The sequence below is a fragment of the Megascapheus bottae genome, chromosome 21 (assembly GCF_031878675.1).
Source record: "Megascapheus bottae isolate mThoBot1 chromosome 21, mThoBot2.hap1, whole genome shotgun sequence".
Lineage (NCBI taxonomy): Eukaryota > Metazoa > Chordata > Mammalia > Rodentia > Geomyidae > Megascapheus > Megascapheus bottae.
In genome coordinates this window covers 15,029,402-15,048,996 of record NC_143529.1, presented here as the reverse complement: position 1 = coordinate 15,048,996, position 19,595 = coordinate 15,029,402, and the positions used below count along the sequence as shown (strand labels likewise).

The 19,595-nt window shown below is 41.5% G+C and overlaps 1 protein-coding gene across 1 annotated transcript in view; it reads left to right on the top strand.

Annotated features, from left to right (window-relative positions):
• The first annotated feature begins 7,192 nt into the window (after positions 1 to 7,192).
• Cmklr2 (chemerin chemokine-like receptor 2) overlaps positions 7,193 to 19,595 on the top strand; it is a 45,188-nt gene continuing 32,785 nt past the window's right edge. The window contains exons 1-2 of the mRNA XM_090354361.1: positions 7,193 to 7,345; positions 13,524 to 13,682. The gene's annotated coding sequence lies outside the window, so the exon portion shown is untranslated. The remainder of the gene's footprint in view (positions 7,346 to 13,523; positions 13,683 to 19,595) is intronic.

Sequence of the window (19,595 nt, the reverse complement as noted above, 5' to 3'; positions counted from 1 at the left end):
TGGCCAGGATCAGGAAAACTAATAACAACAGATGCTGGAGGGGATGTGGCCAGGAGGGATCACTACTACACTGTTGGTGGAAGTGCAAATTCGTTCAACCACTATGGAAAGCAGTTTGGCAGTGCCACAAAAGGCTAAACATAGAGCTCCCCTATGACCCAGGGATTCCACTACTTGGCATTTACCCAGAAACTAGGGCATACTAAATCCACTAGCACAACAATGTTCATTGCAGCATTATTCACCATAGCAAAGATATGGAACCAACCTAGATGTCCCTCAGTTGATGAATGGATCAAGAAGATGTGGTATTTGTACACAATGGAATTCTATGCTGCTGTCAGAAAAAACGACATCGCCCCATTTATTAGGAAATGGAAAGACTTGGAAAAAATCATATTAAGTGAAGTAAGCCAGACTCAAAGGAACTTGGGCTCAATGGTTTCCCTCATTTGTCATAATCAGTAGAAACCTTGGGCTCTACTAGCAGAGATTTGCAAAAACCTTGATACATAAGGCCATATAGTATGAAGCTGATTGAAAGGACCTCTAGGATATTGAAACAAAAGCCATATAATGAATGATTGTTGTCCTTAATGTACTATATTATCTCTCATCTCTTTTGCTGTCCCTTGGTTATCTCATATTGTTACAGTATCTCACTTTGTTATCTGATATATTGGATATATTTATATTTGGTTATTTGAAATTGGATAGGGAAGGGGGGAAAATCAAGATGGAGGGGTGGAGGGGAGGGTAATGGGGACCAAGACATGTGAAAGGGTATCAATGTATGAGAATTAATGCATCTTCTGTCTGGCAAATATCATGTAACCCTTTTATTAATTACAATAAAAAATATTAAAAAAAACATAATTGTCAATTTTCCCCAAAATGTGTTAGAAAATATATTAATTTTTGTAACAAACCATATTTTATAATTTCATAAAAATTTTAACAGATAGATTATTTTTTTTGCATTTTTTTATTGTAATTAGTAAAAGGGTTACATGATATTTGCCAGATAGAAGGTGCATTAATTCACATACATTGATACCCTTTCACATGTCTTGGTACCCATTTCCCTCCCCCCAACAGATAGATTATATAAGTTTACTATTGTTAAATTATATTCAAATAAAGCTAATATAATCTAATTTTTATGATTATCCCAGATTGCTTTGTAACATTTCCCCAGTCCTAAATACAATTCAAAAAATAAAATTTGACTAAATATAATTTTAAAAAAGAATACAATGTATATATATATACACACAGATATATACACATATACATACATATATACATACATGTATATATATGCGTGTACATATATATGGTCTATTTAGCCCAAGCTGCTCTCATATGCACATATATACATATATGTATATTGTGTTATTTATTTATAGTCCCCGTTCTTGTCAATAACATACCAGAAGGTTCTACCTGACTATAATTTAGTACCAGTTAATTAACTTTTCCCACCCTTTCCTTCCTGTGACCCTGTAATCCTCCAGCAATCAACATTATACTCAACTCCTATAAAATTAACTTTTTTAGATTCCCAACATAAGTGAGATCATGTGGGGCTTATGTTTCTGTACTCTGCTTATATTTCCCTTTGCATGATGATCTGCAGTTCATAGTTCCATCTATGTTGTTACAAATAATATTTCATCCCTTCATGTGGCTGAGTGGTATTTCACATGCACATGTACTACATTTTCTTTATCCATTCATCACTTGATGGACACTGAGATTGTTTCCATTTCTTGGCTATTGTGAATAATGCTGCAATAAACACAGGAGTGTGGCTGTCTCTTTGACAAACTGATTTCATTTCCTTTGAATACATACCCACAAAGTGAGATTGCTGGATGATATGGTAGCTCCATTTTTAATTTTTACAGAAACCTCCATATTATTTTGCAGAATGGATGCACTAATTTACATTCCTATCAACAGTCTGCAAGGGTTATCTTCTCCTCACACATCCACATCAGCACTTATAATCTTTTGTCTTTTTGACAACAGCTATTCTTTCTGGGGTATTTGTTCTGTTTTGTTTTTAAATAGCTTTTTATGTTGTTGAGAGGGAGTCTTCCTCCATTGCCCAGCTGGATTTGAACTTTTGAGCTTAAGTGGTCCTCCCTCATAGTTTTTATTATACCTGTATTCCACTGAACCAGATTGACTAAGATGATATATACTTCATTGTGGTTTTGGTTTGCATTTCCCTAATGATCATTTTTGTAACTTTTGTTTGTTTTGTTGTCAGTCCTGGAGCTTGAACTGGGGGCCTGGACACTGTCCCTGGGCTGTTCTTGTTTTGTTTTTTGTTTTTTTTTTGTTTGTTTGTTTTGCTAAAGGATAGCACTCTAACACAGCACCATTTCCAGATTTTCTGTGTATGTAATACCAAGGAATTGAACCCAGGGCTCTGTGCATGCTACACAAGCACTCTACCAGTAGGCTACTTTTCTGGCCTACAACTTTTTTACAGATAAAACAAGAGAAAAGAAAATAAAATATCAAGTACGCTCTTTTATTATGCTCTAAGTGCTATAAATTTGTGCTCATCATTGAGGGCTTGGTGTGCTCTAGATGATGCTGGAGCTGTTAACCTTCACTAGAGGATGCAGAGTTTTCACCTTACAATTTCCACATGTTTTTGTGCCAGTTACTGGGACTTGACCCAGGGCTTTGGCTTTATCCTTGAGTTTTTTGTTTTTGTTTTTTTGCTCAAGGCTAGTGCTCTACTACTTGGACCATACCTCTACTTCCAGCATTTTGTTGGTTAACTGGAGAAAAGTGTCTCATGGACTTTTCTGACTATGCTGGCTTTGAACTGTAATCATCAGACCAGCCTCCTGAGTAGCTAGATACACAGATGGGGGCCACTGGTATCCAGCTCAATTCTTACATGCTTTATAGTCAAACAAAAATTTCTCCTCTTCACTTCCTAGGTCTCACAAAACTTAAATGGTGCTGCTCAGGGCAATACCAAATATCATGTTCTTCATGACAGCATTTTAAAAATAAAGAGTCTTATTATATTAAAGACGTCTCATTATAGTAATTACTCTGCTATAAATGTAGCATATAACACATCACATTATTTAATTTTATAAAATAGCTTCCTAAATTGTTTGTTGACAGATAGTACTAGAATATGTTTCCAGTTTGCCTAAATTGTAGCCTATGCTAGGATTTTATATTTCACTTTCATATTTCTTAAAAATGTACTTATTTGCTTGAAACCAAATTGTAAGTACTTTATTTCTGCATAAGATGAACCTGTAATAGCTTAGGAAGATGATCTGAAAGCACCAAAACTTTCTAGAGTAGTAGTCAAGTTTCCACTGTGTGTGTGTGTGTGTGTGTGTTTGTGTGTGTTTCTGTGTGTGTCTGCATGTGTGTCTGTGTGTGTGTGTCTGTGTGTTTACTAGGGCTTAAACTCAGAGCCTTATACTTTTGTTCAACTTTTTCATTCATAGTTGGTGCTCTATCACTTGAACCACTCTTCCACCCCCAGATTTTTGCTGATTAATTGGGGATAAGTGTCATGGATTTTTCTTCTCAGACTGAGAACTTCTTAGACTTTTTTTTTTTGCCAATCCTGGGCTTGAGCTCAGGGCCTGAGCACTGTCCTTGGACTTTCTCAAGGCTAGAGCTCTACCACTTGAGCCTCAGCACCACTTCTGGCTTTTTTCTATCTATGTGGTACCGAGGAATCAAACCCAGGTCTTCGTGAATGCTAGTTAAGCACTCTACCATTAGGCCAAACTCCCAGCCCCTTCTTACACTTTTTTGCTGTGATCCTCAGATATCAGTTTCCTGAATAACTAAGATTATAGGTATAAAGGTTCCAGTATCCAGCTAAGTTTCCACTCTTTAAAATGCCTTGAAGAACATCTGTAGAGTCTAATACAGTGAATTTGTTAGAAGCAATTTTTGTGTGGATGTACTTGTGTGCTGGTCCTGGAACTTAGGGCCTGCACATCTACCACTTGAGTAACAGTTCCACTTCCAGCTTTTTTGTGGTTAATTGGAAATAAGAGTCTCATGAATTTTCCTGCCCAGCTCACTTCAAATGTCAAATCTCAGATCTTAGCCTCTCAAGTAGCTAGAATTACAGGCATGAACCATGGCTACAAGCATTTCTTAAAAACTTTTTGAATTGTTATTATAAAGGTGATGAACAGAAGGATTAAAGTTACATAATCAGGAAAATAGTATGTTTCTTTTTGAGCAATGTTACCCTTTCGTCACTACAAGCAATATTTTTTGAGCAATATCTAATGACACTGAAAAGTGCTCATGATGCAAGTAAAATGGGTGGGTAATGAAATGCTCTGTGCAAATCAATCCTACTTAGATATTTAAAATATCGGGGCCGGGAGTTTGGCCTAGTGGTAGAGTGCTTGCCTAGCATGCATGAAGACCAGGGTTCGATTCCTCAGTACCACATACATAGAAAAAAGTCAGAAATGGTGCTGTGGCTCATGTAGTAAGGCTCTAGCCTTGGGAAAGCCCAAGGACAGTGCCCAGGTCCTAAGTTCAAGGCCCAGGACTGGCAAAAAAATTATATGTATATCATATATTATATATGATATATATATCATATATATCATATATATATCAGTCAAGACTAGCTTTTCTAAGTGATGCAGTTAAAGAAGATTTTTGGAGAGACTGAAATTGAGTAATACAAATCACATGAATTTTATTAAAGTGTGTATCTATATTCATGTTTATAACAATAATAACCCCTTTTGAACAATTAATGTATGATGACAAAGAACTTCAAAGAATAGTTTTAATAATTTTATGCTTTCTTGTATTTTCTTTCCCTCTTTATTTGTGGTTGTAGTGAGGATTGAACTTAGAATCTCTTACTCAACAGAAGAGTGTTTGAGAGGAAGAATATTTTATCACTAATCTTGCTTAGCTTTGCTTACTTGTGATAAGCTGTAGTTTTATTGTTGCTTTTAAATTCCCTGGACAGTGCACTCTTTATGGCCCATACATATGTGGATTGCTTCCTATTATACATCCTTGAAGGTCTGGGAATGTATCTCTTTTTTTTTTTAAGTTTTGGAAGGGCATGTGCAGCAAGCACCAGGGTTCAATCCCAGGCTACAACAAACCAAAATCTCTCCCATAGTTCTATGCTCATTGAAGTTTACTGTGTTAATACTTTTACCCTTTATAATACATTCAGGCTTTACTGGGAAATATTTTGCTAGGTAGTCAAGCTGGCCTTGAACTCCAGATTTTACTGCCTCATCCTCCTGAGTCCAAAGGTTCTTTTTAAAAATAAACAATTCTGCTGGGCACTGGTGACTCACACCTGTAATCCTTGTCACTCAAGAGGCTCAGAGCCAATGGACCAAAGCTCAAATACAGTTCTGGCAGAAAAATATACAGGCTCCACCTTAAAATAGCCAGCCCAAAATTTATTTGGTTCTGGTTGCGCATGCCCGTCATCCTAGCTACTTAGGAGGCTCAGATTTGAGGATCACGGTTTGAAGCCAGACTGAGCAGTAAAGTCCATAAGACTCTTATCTTCAATTAACCACCAGAACACTTGAAGTAGATCTGTGGCTCAAAAAAGCTCAGGGAGAGCATCCAGTCCTGAGTTCAAACTCAATGACAAAAAAAAAAAAAAGGAAAAGCTGTTCTGGGGGGGTCAACCAGTACAGCATGAGCTAAGCAAGCACAAGGCCCTGAGCTCAAGCCCTGGTACCAGCAAAGTAAGTAAAATACCTAGAATTTATTATGTAATAAAAGTGATTGCCTAATGTATTTATTATCATTCTGTGCATTCAACTTTTTTTTCTTTCTTTTTTTTTTTGCTAGTCCTAGGACTTGAACTCAGGGCCTGGGCACTGTTGAACTTTCTCCAGGCTAGCGCTTTACTTTGAGCCCCAGCACAGGTTCCAGCTTTTTCTGTGTATGTGGTACTGAGGAATCGAACCCAGGGCTTCATGCATGCTAGGCAAACATTCTACCACTAGGCCACACTTCCGGCTCAACTTTCTTAAAAGAAATTCAACAGGACTTCCACAGGAGTGGAAAACTGCAAATTGCTGAAGAATGTAAACAGATGGTGCTCATGAGTGAGAAGAGCAGGGTAAAAGGTGTGGGATTGGGAAGCAATGCCCACCCAAGTAAACAAGTACCCTGAAAACCACTACTACTTAGCCACTTTCACCTTCTTCATGGGACACTGAGCCAATATTCTCAGACTTACCAATTTTTTCATGAGGAGTCAATAATCTAGATGACCATTTAAAATTTCCTTATTTCTTTTTAATGTTAGAAGCTACTTCAGCGCTGGGAGTTGGTGGCTCATGCCTGCAATCCTAGCTACTCAGGAGGTTAAGATTTGAGGATTGTAGTTCAAAGCCAATTCTGGCAGAAAAGTCTAGGAGACTCTTATCTCCAATGAACTGTGTGTCAAATGGTAGAGTACTAATCTTGAGTACACAGAGGTTCAGTGACAGTGCCCAGACCTGAGTTTAAACCCCAAACCAAAAAAAAAGTTAATCCAAATTCTAGAAACAGGGGATGGCAGTTTGGCCTAGTAGTAAGAGTGCTTGCCTAACATGCACGAAGACCGGAGTTCAATTCCTTGGTACAACATACATAGAAAAGGCTGGAAGTGGTTCTGTGGCTCAAGTAATAAAGCTCTACCCTTGAGAAAGCTCAAGGACAGTGCCCAGGCCCTGAGTTCAAGCCCCCGGACTGACAAAAAAAGAAAAATTCTAGAAACACTGCAATGTAAACAGAATATACCTACAGCTGGAATTCTAGCCCTAAGCTACTAATATCCTAATGAAACATGCAAAACTAGCAGCTGAAGCTGCTTAAAGAGAAAATATGCTTTATTCTCTGACCCTTTTCCTTCCCTAAAATTGAGATGTTTTACAAACCCTCCACAGATACCCTTACATCATGTTCGTAATTATGAGCAGTTTAAGGAGAAAAGTCGTGTAATTAGAGTAGGTAGTTGGGAGTGGTTTGAACTCCCAGAGCAGTCCTTTCTCTTGAGCCTGGGCCAAGGATGCTGTCACCCAGATGCCTGTTGACTAACTGATGGACAACAGATTTATTTAACTGCTGGCAAACCACATTTCCTTTTCAAGGGCAAAAAGTTAAAAGATTATTTACCTCCCTTGGTTCCAAAGGGAGAAAATACTTCTTCCTTGATTGACTCAAGGCAGCTGCAACCAGTTCTCCCAGAGAGAAGCATTAAATCTGAAGGATTCAGAGCAAGAGACTTGGCTCCACGCCTGCTTTCTGGCCCCCTCACAGCCCACGGCACAGGCACCTTCCAGAGGTGAGTATTTATTTGCTTCTCAAAAGCTTTACTCTCCCACTTGAACACTCCTGTGCAGGGGAGTCAGTAGAGTGTAGGTAAGAAAAAAAATCAATTTAAAGCCTTTTATCTAGATCTCATTTGAATTGACATTTGGTGGATTGTGAAGGTTTATTCAAATTGGAGAGAAAAGAGGAGCTGTTCTCCTTATTTCCTCAGAGAATCAGAACTTCATATATCATAGTGAAAAAGATGTAGAGGCTGTCTCTTCGAAAATCAGAGTTTCACCTCTTTGTTCCTTAATATTCTCAAGGCTCAGTTCCTGCAGGAGGTCATACAGGATTAAAAAAGCAAAAATTGTGGATAAGGTTTTTGTCTTGGGTAGCCCTTATGAATTCTCTGGTTTAAGTGGCATGAAAATGACCCTTTATGGCAGAGTTACCCTGTAAAGCCGCAGGGCCACAAAGTCTGGGCTGTGAAGCCATAGCTGAAGAAAGCTTCACCAGTTCCCACCTCATTGAGAAACCAAATAGAATAAAGGCCACAAAGGCTCACCTCTAATCTGCCTACCTTGACGAAGAAGCAGGCTCAGAAGAGGCTTTTATATGTGGTGCGATCATCTTTGATGAAAAAAAAAAGAGCCAAAGAATCTAAATGTAGATCCATTTTTCACAAATCAACTTCAATCAACCTCTTTGTGGGGAAAAACAAAGTGAAAAAAAAAAGTCTCTTTGTGTATCTGTCTTCCAGTGTTTAATTTGGACTCATTTTTTTTCTTTTGAAACAATAGCAAGATTAGGCATGATGATTGATAAAAATGAACAGGACCAACAATATCTTCCCAAATGTTTATCTCCTTAAAATTCCTAGCATCATTTAGGCATCTTGGAGCACTTCTGTTGTTTTAACATCAGATAAGAAAGAGAATGTTGTTGTTTTGCCAGTCCCGGGCTTAAGTTCAGGACCTGAGCACTGTCCTTGGCCTTTCTCAGGGCTAGAGCTCTACCACTTGAGCCACAGCACCACTTCCAGCTTTTTCCATATATGTGGTACCCAGGAATCAAACCCAGGGCTTCATGCATGCTAGGCAAGCACTCTGCCACTAGGCCAAACTCCCAGCCCTAAAAGAATGTTATGCATGATCCTATCAGAAGAGGGGAAGCCAGTCTAATGCTGATGGCTCCCAGCCATCATCCCAACTACTCTGAGGGCTGAGATTTGAGGATTATGGTGCAAAGGCACACATATCCTTAAGACTATCTATAATTAACCACCAAAAAGTCAGAAGTAGAACTGTGACCAAGCAGTAGAACACCAGCCTTAGGTGGAAAAAGCCAAGCAAGAGTGCAAGGCCCTTAGTTCAAGCCCCTGTACACACACACACACACACACACACACACACACAAATAAAATATAAAAATCAAAATAGGAAGCCAAGTAATTTGTTAGCCCTAATTTTTTATGCAGATGGAGCTTAAAATAGAAGCAACAACTCACTTAAAATCACCCAACTATTTCTAAGTATTAGAACTCCAGTAAATTACTACAAATCTTTTTTTTTTTTATGCTATGACACAGAATACTTCTCTAACAGTGGGGGAAAAAGGCTATCTTTATGTTATGGATAATCCTGTTTTGCCAAAGGATATGACAGAGGCATTGTTTATCTTGCCCAGCTGGGCCCAGATGGCCTTCTAGACATGAATCATACATGCATTCCTTCAACTCCTTAAAGCACTAATCTTAACAGGTTTCAGAGAATTTGCAAATGGCTTAATGGTGAAACTGTCCTGAAATGTTTGATCTGGGAAAAGTTACAGCTATTCCTTTCTTCCATTCATTCAATTCTGCTAACATATTTTTCTATAAGGAGATGGATAACATAAAAGTGTAAATCTCTTAAATGTAATTGTTTTTGAAGCCAGAATTAGAGGACCAACCCCCAATCCTACCTTTTTCAGTACAGGCTGTACTAGATCTCCAATTAACTGACTTATCAGCTTCACTAATGTCAAAACAGCCTGGCTGATCTATTATGTATTATCTGCTGCAGCCTTAATGCTCAGGGGTACCAGACAGATTATCTGGTACACCTAAGGACCTCAGTCTGAGCTACTCCATTTGCAAATCTCATTATGTACAACCGTGCTTTCTTAGACTGTCAAAGAGGAAGGGGCTCCTCAGAGATGGGCACAGGTAGCAAACACCTATGCAGATCAGGGGGACTGCCCAACCAGCCTGAGGGACAATGGCAAACAAAAAAAAATGTTTTTCAAACACTATAGCAAACTATAGTGCTCATTTATTAGGAGATTTTATTTACTATATAATTTTGCATATTGTCTCTGGGACCAAGTTCTTTTGCTGTGTGTGTGTGTGTGTGTGTGTGTGCGCGCGTGTGCGTGCAAGCATGCCCACGTGCTAGTTGTGGGCATTGTCCCTGAACTACATTGCACAAGGCTGGCATTCTGCCACTCAACTTCTAGCTTTTTTTGGGGGGGGGGGTAAAGGGGGAAGGAAGGGTTTATCGAATTGGAGATAAGAATCTCGCAAACTTTCCTGCCAGAGCTGGCTTTCAACTATGATCATCAAAGCTAGGATTACAGGCCAGAGCCACCAGTGACTGGGACTTAAATTCAGGCCCTGAGCGCTATCTCTGAGGTCTTCTGCTCAAGGCTTGCCACTTCCAGCTTTTTGGTGATTAATGGGAGGTAAGTCTATGAGATTTTCTTTCGTGAGCTGGCTTTGAACTTTAGTCCTCAAGTCTCAGACTCCTGAATAGCCAGAATTACAGGAGTGAACCACCATACTCAACTTCATAGTTTTGTTGTTGTTATTTTCTTTTTTCTTTTTTTTTGCCAGTCCTGGGGCTTGTACTCAGGGCCTAAGACACTGTCCTCAGGCTTTCTCAAGACTAGAGCTCTACCACTTGAGCCACAACACCTCTTCTGGCACTTTCAGCTTTTTCTATGTATGTGATACTGAGGAATCAAACCCGGATCTTCATGCATGCTAGGCAAGCACTCTACCTCTAGGCCATGCTCCCTGCCCAACTCCATAGTTTTTTGTTTTGATCATATATGAGGCTTGAAGTCAGGGACTGGATGCTGTCCCTGAGGTTTTTTTTTTGTTTTTGTTTTTTTTTTGGCCAGTCCTGCAGCTTGAACTCAGGGCCTGAGCACTGTCCTTGTGCTTTCTCAAGGCTAGCACTCTACCACTTGAGCCACAGTGCCACATCTCAAATTTTCTGTGTATGTGGTACTAAGGAATCGAACCCAGGGCTTTCTGCATGCTAGGCAGTGCTCCTTGCCCCAACTCCATAGTTTTAAGTGATGGTTTACCTTAAAAGTCCCAGCTGGGAATGTGGCTTAGCAGTAGAGTGCTTGCCTAGCATGCATGAAACCCTGGATTTGATTCCTCAGTACCATATACATAGAAAAAAGCCAGAAGTGGTATTGTTGCTCAAGTGGTAGAGCTCTAGCTTTGAGAAAAATAAAGCCCAAGGACAGTGCTCAGGACCCGAGTTCAAAGATGGGCAAAGAAAAAAGATGGCCGGGAGTTTGGCCTAGTGGTACAGTGCTTGCCTAGGATGCATGAAGACCCAGGTTCCATTCCTCAGTACCACATACACTGACAAAGTTAGAAGTGACACGGTGGTTCACATGGTAGAGCTCTAGCCTTGAGAAAGCCCAAGGACAGTGTTCAAGCTCTTAATTCAAGCCCCAGGACAAGCAGAAAAAAAAATTAAGAAAAAGAGAAAAAAAACATAGTATATTCCACATTCCATATTATAATGCATAGAATATACTCTGCAATCAGTGTCATTTCTCTTGATGCTTTCTTATTTGTCACTTACTTCCTGTATTACCCCACAAAACTTCAAAACCATGTGAAGTAACCAAAACTTCTAGAAAAATGCCTCTTGTGGGTATAATTGTGCTTTGGTGTAATTAGAGAGCTCTTAGTGAATACAGCAGGGCACTACTGGTAAATACTAATACTGCTATGGGAATGGGATACAGCAACCCTACTGACCATGGTCAAGGCTCCGCACAGCAGGAAGAAGAACTATCCAAACTCCTGAAGAGTGCTTGCTAATCAGGCTTCCCAAGGGCAAGTGTGCGAACCACACATGTCTTCCACAACCAAGGGACAAGAGTGGTTTGAAGAAGTACAGCCACCCCATCCCACTGCCACCAGGAGAATTACTGCCTTTGATTTTTCTAAATTTGATATTGACAGCAGGCCAAAGCAAAACTATGTGCTTTCTCTGGCAGCTGACCTTTTATGGCCAAGAATTTCAGGTTCAAATATGCATGGTCAAGGTGATGTTAACCCTTCCCTCCAAAAATAAAAAGATAAAAATAACAAGACATTTCTGCTGAGGATAGCTAAGCACATCATGGTTTTCCTTACTTTAGTCCTCATCCCTGGATTTTCTCACTTGAGTTGCACCTCACATTCACAGATGTGCGCACATCTGTAGGAGCTCCAGAAGATGGGTCATAAGGGATTAAAAAAAAAAAAAACCCAAGCCTCTAATTTCCTCAAAATGAGCATCCACGTACAAAAATAAATAGAAAATTAAGATACCTTTTTTCTTTTTTTGGTAAGTCAGTTGTAGGGTTTGTACTCAGGGCCTATGTGCTGTCCCTAAGCTTTTGTGCTAATGCTCTACTACCTTGAGCCACAGCTCCACTTCTGGTTTCCTAATAGTTCATTGGTATTAACACCCTATCCAATCCTCAAATCCCAGCCATTTTTTTTTTTTTTTTGTGGGTCATGGGGTTTGGACTCGGCCTGGGATAAGAGTCTCAGGTCCTTTTGTGCCTGGGCTGGCTTTGAACCTTGATCCTCAGATCTCAGCCTCCTGAATAGCTAGTGTTGCAGGGGTGGGCCACCGCCAGCTAAAGAAAGTAGGCTCATGCCTATAATCCTAGCTACTCAAGAAGCTGAAGCCAGCGCAGTGGCTCACACCTGTAATACTAACTACTGAGACTCTTACTCCAGTTAGCCTCTAGAAAACAGGAAGTGGGGCTTGGCTCAAGGGTAGGGCAGTAACCTTGAGCTGAAGAGCTCAGGGACAGCTACCAGGCAGAGTCCAAACCCCATGACCCACTAAATAAATAAATAAATAAATAAATAAAAACAAGAACAAAAACAAAAAACTTTCTTTATTCTGGATCTGTGTATAGATGTACCAGTGCTTGAACTCAGAGGCTTGCACTATCATTTGGCTTTTTTGCTCATGGCTGTACTCTACTCCTTGAGGTACATCTTCACTTGAAGCATACCTTCACTTCATACTTTTTACTAGTTAACCAGAGATAGTCTCATGAATTTTTCTGTCTAGACTGTCTTCCAACCACAATCTGTAGATCCAGATCTGAGATGGGGGGACTGTTGTTCCAAGATAGCTTAATAAACAAATATACAAAATTATTATAGATGTGACCCATCAGTGCCAACATAAAATATACTAATATTTTTGCCAGTCCTGGGGACTGAACTCAGGGCCTGAGCACTGTCCCTGGGCTTTCCTCAAGGCTAGAGCTCTGCCACTTAGGCCACAGTATCACTATCGACTTTTCTATATATATGGTACCAAGGAATTGAACTTGGGTCTTGATGCATGTTAGGCAAGCACTCTACCACTAGGCCAAACTCCCAGCCCCCCAAAATATATTTTTAATGCCATGTACCAGTAGCTCATCCTAGCTACTTAAGGAGGCTGAGATCTGAGGGTCACAGTTAGAAGCCAGCCTGGGCAGGCTTATCTCCAACAAACTGCCAAAATGGCTGGAAGGGGAGCTGTGGCTCAAGTGGTAAGAGAGATGGCCTTGAGCAAAAAAGAAGCACAGAAATAGCACGCAGGCCCTGAGCGCAGTCCTTGGCCTTTCTCAAGGCTAGAGCTCTACCTCTTGAGCCACAGTACCATTTTCGTCTTTTTCTATGTATGTGGTTATCAAGGAATCAAATGCGGCTCTTTGTGAATGCTAGGCTAGCACTCAACCACTAGGCCACTTTCCTTGCCCACCCCCCCCCACACTTTTTTTTCACTTGAGCCAGAGCAGCAAAGAACAAGGATTTCTAAAGGGCAGAGTTCTTGGAGTACATGTGGATTGTTTTCCCCCCATAAAGTATGGAGGAGGCAGGGAAGAACCACATTTAATAACACCCAGCATCATTCTTCCTACAGTTATTCCAGAGCCAGAAAAAAAAAAAAAAAAAAACACCATCAGGAAGCTAGAAAGTGTGTGCAACTTAGCTGTTGGGAAAACATTCTCCATTTCATGCTGGAACCGGGAAGTTACACCCAGAAATCACAATAGCTTCTCTCTTCACAGAACATTAACTGGTAAGTGCTTTCCATATTTGTTTTCCTCAAACTGACATAAATTCAACTGACCTGGTAAGGATTCCTAAAGATGATTTATTTGCAAAATAGCATTTGGACTTGCTACCAGCTAGTCAAGAGAGAGAGAGAGAGAAAGAGAGAGAGAGTGAGTAAAGGAGAAGGAATACATAGTTTCCAAAATGCCTATCTTTGGGCCTGACAAAAGTGTTCAGGGACAGTCTTCCAGGACTGGCTACAACTATTAATGAATCCAGGGAAAGAAAGAAAGAAAATACTGAAGGAAAAAAAAAGTGAAAGTTGTTGGAGTGGGGAAGGACAGTTTAAAGAATGCTCAGTAATTTTTTTCAATCTTTACCTAGTTTATAACAACTCATTAAGTTGGATTGGAAGCTGCTGTGATCCAGAAAGCTACTATAGACAAACCAGAACAAAGAAAAGTCAGATATTTAAACTATTTTTTTTAAGAGCACGAGACAGAAAAAAAAAAAAAAAGGCAGGAAGCTTTGCCAATCTAGTTGATGCTTTTCCCAGTTGGACGATTAGATTCTAGTCCACCGGCCCCCCCGCCCCCGCCCTGTTTCTTTGTTCTGGATGCGTTTTGGAAACTTCATTGTGGATCGCTCTTAGAATAGAGTAACTAAGATTGTAATGATCACTCATAGAATAAATTCTTGTCTTGGAATTTTTTGGGGAGCTGTGTCTTTTTCACCAGCTGCTCCAGTCTTGTCTGGGAACTCTGAGGGTACCTTGTGCTCCTCTGCTCTTGCATTTGGTCTAAAGTAACTTTGCGGCAAGGTGCGTCAGGTGTGCCACGCGTGCCACGGTGCCGGGCCGCAGGCCACGCGACGTGGCGGGACCTGCCCGTGGACCCCTGCAAGGCCTCGAGTGCAATGCTCAGGGTGGCAAGCAACGTGGTTGGAACAACTGGTCACCCATGTGACAGGCCACAGAGTTGAGATTACACTCAGGTCCTACCTGGCTGGCGCGCTTAGGGATGAGTCGGCTCTCTAAGCTCTTACGTCAGAGGCCAGGGAGGCCACGCCAGTTCCTGACCCGAAACAAACACAGAAACCACCCAGGGTGCAGCCCTCAGCCCCCTGGTCACCACGCGAGCCCCCTGGCAAGGCCCCGTCTGTGCGCAGGCTGTGGTTACTAATCGCCACGGGTCTCCACGTGGCTCCAACCTCGGCTCCCGTGGCAAAAATGCCCAAACCACCTTCCCGGCAGGAGAAGGGCACAAGCGCAAACATGAACCCCCAGGAAAGAAGGGGGCTGCGGTGCGGTGCTTTACTCACCCGTCTCTGGACGTGGAGGCGCGCAGAGCGCACGGGAGCAGCCCCCCCAACAGAGACGAAACGGAAGTGAAGAGGGACCGGGCGGCAGGCAAGGGGCTGGGGTGTGACCTGTGACCTGTGACCTGCCCTACGGAGGTGGTCGGTGAGGATCCTTCCTCTTTTTCTTCCCCGTAGTAAAATGTGCATTAAAGTTGGCATCCTGGATGCTTTTGTATGTTTGGTTCAGTGGTGCGCATCTCATTTGGTCATGTCAGGGACCCTCACAATTTATTCATCCTGAAAATGGGAACTTTTTTTGTTGTTGTTATGGGACTTGAACTCTGGGCCTGGGCCCTGTCCCTGAGCTCTTCAGCTCAAGGCTACCACCCTACTCCTGGAGCCACAGCGTCACTTTTGGTTTTCTAGTGGTTAATTGGTGATAAGAGTCTCACAGACTTGAGCGCCCTGGCTGGCTTTGAACCACGACTCTCAGATCTCAGCCTCCTGAGGCGTGGACCACCAATGCCCGGCTAAAATGGGAACTTGTATAACTAATGAAATCTGATTTGTGATCCAGGTCCTCCAATTCTCATACCCTCTGTCCATCTCCAATTCATGTGTGTTGGTGCTAGGTAGTGAAATTGGGGGGCCAGGGTGTTCTTAGCTTGGCCTGTTTTCCATTCAAGGCTGGCTCTCCACTTCCAGCTTTTGTTTCGTTGTTGTTGTTTTCTTTTTTTGTTGGTCGTGAGGCTTGAACTCAAGGCCTGGGTTCTGTCCTTGAGCTTTTTCGTTCAAGTTTAATGCTTCATCACATCTTGTTAACTGGAACTAAGAGTCTCCCGAACTTCAAACTCTGATCCTCAGATCTCAATCTCCTGCGTAGCTAGGATTTACAGCTATGAGCCTAACCTGCCCAGCTACACTTCAGGTTTTTTTGTTTGTTTCCTTTTGTTTTATCTTACTGGTTAATTACAGAGTCCTGTCTCTAAAACATTTCTGCCCAGGCTGGTTTCAAAACACAATCCTGAGTCTTGGCCTCCTGAGTAGCTAGGATTAGAGGCATGAACCACAGGAGCCTGCCTGGCATGCTACATCTTGCCCTTGTTTCCTTGCACAGCTGTTTTCCAGAATGGGCTGAGGACCCTTAGAATACATAGATGCATTTTTACTTGTCTCTAATTCTTAATATTCTGCTCTGAAAATTTAAACTAGTGTGTAGTTGTGATTCTTTTCAGCCTAAAGGTTTCCTTAAGGGGATATCAAGTATCAGTGTCTTTGAGTGTCAGAAAGCTGTTAATTCACAATTTAATATCATAAGTGACATGCTGAACTGTTCAGCCTACAATCTGTTAACACAAGCTTTTAGAAAAACTGGACTCCTTAGAAAAACTGAACTCCCACAAGAAGGATATAGCAGTGCTCACCAATTGTGAACAAGGAGAGATTTTTGTTTTCATTAGCACATGTTAATTGTACAAAGGGGTTTCATTATATTTCTGCAGACAATGTGCTTTGATCAGGAGAGCTTTCTTTAGCAAACAATTCTTCTAAAAACAATATTGGAGTGCAATTAATTTAAATCATTCAAGACATGTTAATTATGAAATTATGATTCCAAATTGTCATTTAGTAAAGTTTTGTTTAGTAAGTATAAATTCTTTTTACTTTGATTTTGAGGTCACTAACTAATGTCTTTCTCTCCTTCCCCTACATTTTTGTTAGTGCTGCCTTTTATCCTTCTGATGCTGTAGTTCTTAGAGTCTGTCTCTGGTTGGTAGGAAGAAATAAGGCAGCAAGAATAGAGTCCAAGCCCCAAATACAACATAATTAAGAGTCTTTCCTTCCGTTTTTTTTTTTTTTCCTCCCAGTGCTGTGTGGCTCAAGCCTAGGTTTTGCGTGTGTTTGGATATCATTTTACCTCTAAGGCTCATCGCCAGTCTCAGCCTTTTTTTTTTTTCCTCTAAAGTAAAATCTGTCGTCTACAGAAAGATTTGTATTTCTCTGTGTCTGAAGTATTCTTTTCCCTCACTCTTTGGCTGCTTAACTGCCAGGCTCCTGGCCATATCAAGTTGCCCCTGCTGGGAGCAGCAGCCTCCATTTTCATTGTCTGGGGCTGGGTTCACAGCCTGCCTGCCTGCCCCCTCACTTTCCTGCTAAGGTTGAAGGACAAAGAGTAACAGAAGCAAAGAAAGGCCCCAAAGAAACCCCAGGCTTCATCTTTATTTCCCCTGTGGCGCTGCCATTGGCTTCCTGACACTAGCTTATTCTCCTTATTTAAGATGGGGAGTCCTGCTATGATTCTAGCTGCATGATGACAGGAGCATCTTCTGGTTCCCTTGCCAGGAGAATTGCCTCACCTTGGTTAGTGGTAATGGCCAGAAGTAGAAAACCCTCTGTCCTTTATGGTGGGTCAGTCTGCCCTGTCTGTATGGTGAGTTCTCCAGATTAGAGCAGGGGTGAGGGTCATTTTTCTCTTTTTAGGATTTTTTTATTTTTGTCAGTCATGGGGCTCCCATGCTCTCCCTGAGCTTTTTTTGCTCAAAAGCTAAGGCTCTAACACTTAGAGAAACAGCTTCACTTCTGGGTTTCTGGTGGTTAATTGGAGATAAGAGTCTCATAAACTTTCCTGGCCCTGACTTTGAAGTGTGATCCAAAGATTTCTGCCTCCTGAGTAGCTAGGATTATAAGCATGAACCACCAGCATCCTACTGGAAGGCCTTTTTGCTGACACTGGCAACAGCAATAGTTCTGGGAAGAAAAGGCAGGCAGCAGGCAACAGGCAGCAGGCAACAGGCAACTGGCATTGTGCAGCCTGCATGGAAAACAGACCTTCAGTGCCGACCTATTTCCCTGTAACTCTCCTCTGTGTGTGTGTGTGCGTGTGTACACGCAAGCCTTGTATATGGGCATATGTGTGGGGGAGCCATACTAGAGGCTGAGAGCAGGACAAGGGTATTCTGTTGTGCCCCTCATGATCACGACCACACACCCTGCTCTCCTGTGCTGCATCTCCCCTACTTTGGTCCTAAGAGAAAGAACAGAATCTAGCTTTTCTCAGGCAGAGCTCCAGTGGACATGGTCATGGAGGTTACCAGGCCTTTTTCTGAGTACTTCTTTAAACTGACCTAATGGTTGAGTTTCTGACCTGTAACCAGGTGTCCTTCACAGAGAAAATTTGTCTATACAGATGTTCCAGGATTTATGAGCGGGTTACACCCCGATAAAACCATTGTAAGCTGAAAATATTTTCAATTGAAAACAGATTGAATGTGCGTAACCTTCTGAACATCGTTGCTTAGCAACACAGTGCACTTCAGAGTATGTTTTTTTCTTCTTCTTCTCCTCCCTTCCTCGTGATTGCATGGCTGATTGAGAGCAGTGGCTGGATGCCCTGCCCAGCATCTGAAGAGTGCATACAGCTGAATACTGCTAGCCAAAAAAAAGATCAGAATTCAAATTATGAAGTACGGTATCCACTGAATGCCTGTCACTTTCCAAGCAACCTCAAAATGGAAATTTTTCTGTTGGGTTTGTCTGTCTATCTTGGCAGAATCCTACAGCTTTTGTCTGTCTTCTGTCCAGTTTTTCTTAAGAAGATAGCCACTCTGTAAGACTGCGTCGATTGGGAGAAGAGTTCAAGTGTATAGGTCGAGGGAGACAGAGTGTGGAACATGACAAGCCCTGTTATAATTAATTACAGAGCCAGAGAAAAGAAGGGAGCAAGCTTCACAGGGCTCAGGGGGAAGGGAGCAAGGTTTGCAGAGCTCAGGAGGAGGGAAGCTGCTCCAAGTGCCAGGAGGAGTGGGGAAAAGAACATGGCAGGCCCCCAGGTTATTGGGTTCAAGATGTTTCCAGGCAGGTTTCCCATGGGGGAGTTGTAATTTGTTCATGGGCTTAGAGCAAATGGGAACTAATTCTGCACAGACACTTGCTGTCTGAGAAGTGACTAGTGTGGCAGATCTGCACTGTCCATAAACGGTGTGGGCGTCAGTGGCGAGGCGAGCTGGCTGTCTCCAGGAGACAGCTGTATAAGGTACAAATCTGTATCCATCACCTTGAGTACCAGGGGAAATTGGAAAGTGTCAAGGGTGACTAAGCCTTCCTTTTGCTATGACTAAGTCCAACTTAATTGAAAATAGATGCTAGAGCGACATGAAATGTAACAATTTACCACAAATGTGTATGATAGGGCATATAGACTGTTCCCACTGCTACCTTTACACATCCTGAAAATGGTAAACAGACCCTGAAGGCAGGCAAATCCACCCCCCCGCCACCAATGATTCACTATCTCACTATTTTCTGGTTTTACTGGGGAAAAAAAAATCCCAACAAAACAAAAACCCACTACCCACCAATGGTTTTGGTTTTAAAAGAGAAGCATTTTCTAAGTGCCAGTGATTGTGTATAGAGATTCCCTTGTTGAATACTTGTTTGTTAAACATGACATTTGAAATATGATGTAAAAATCAATGTTAATAAATTCTTTAATAGAAAAGAGAAGCATTTATATTTTTAAATGGGATAAAGTAGGATTCCTTTCATCTTTAAAATAAAATTCCAGAATTACTTGTATATTGAGAACTACTTGTATATTCAGCAAGCAGTTGATGAAATGATCCCTCTGCTTGCATCAAAA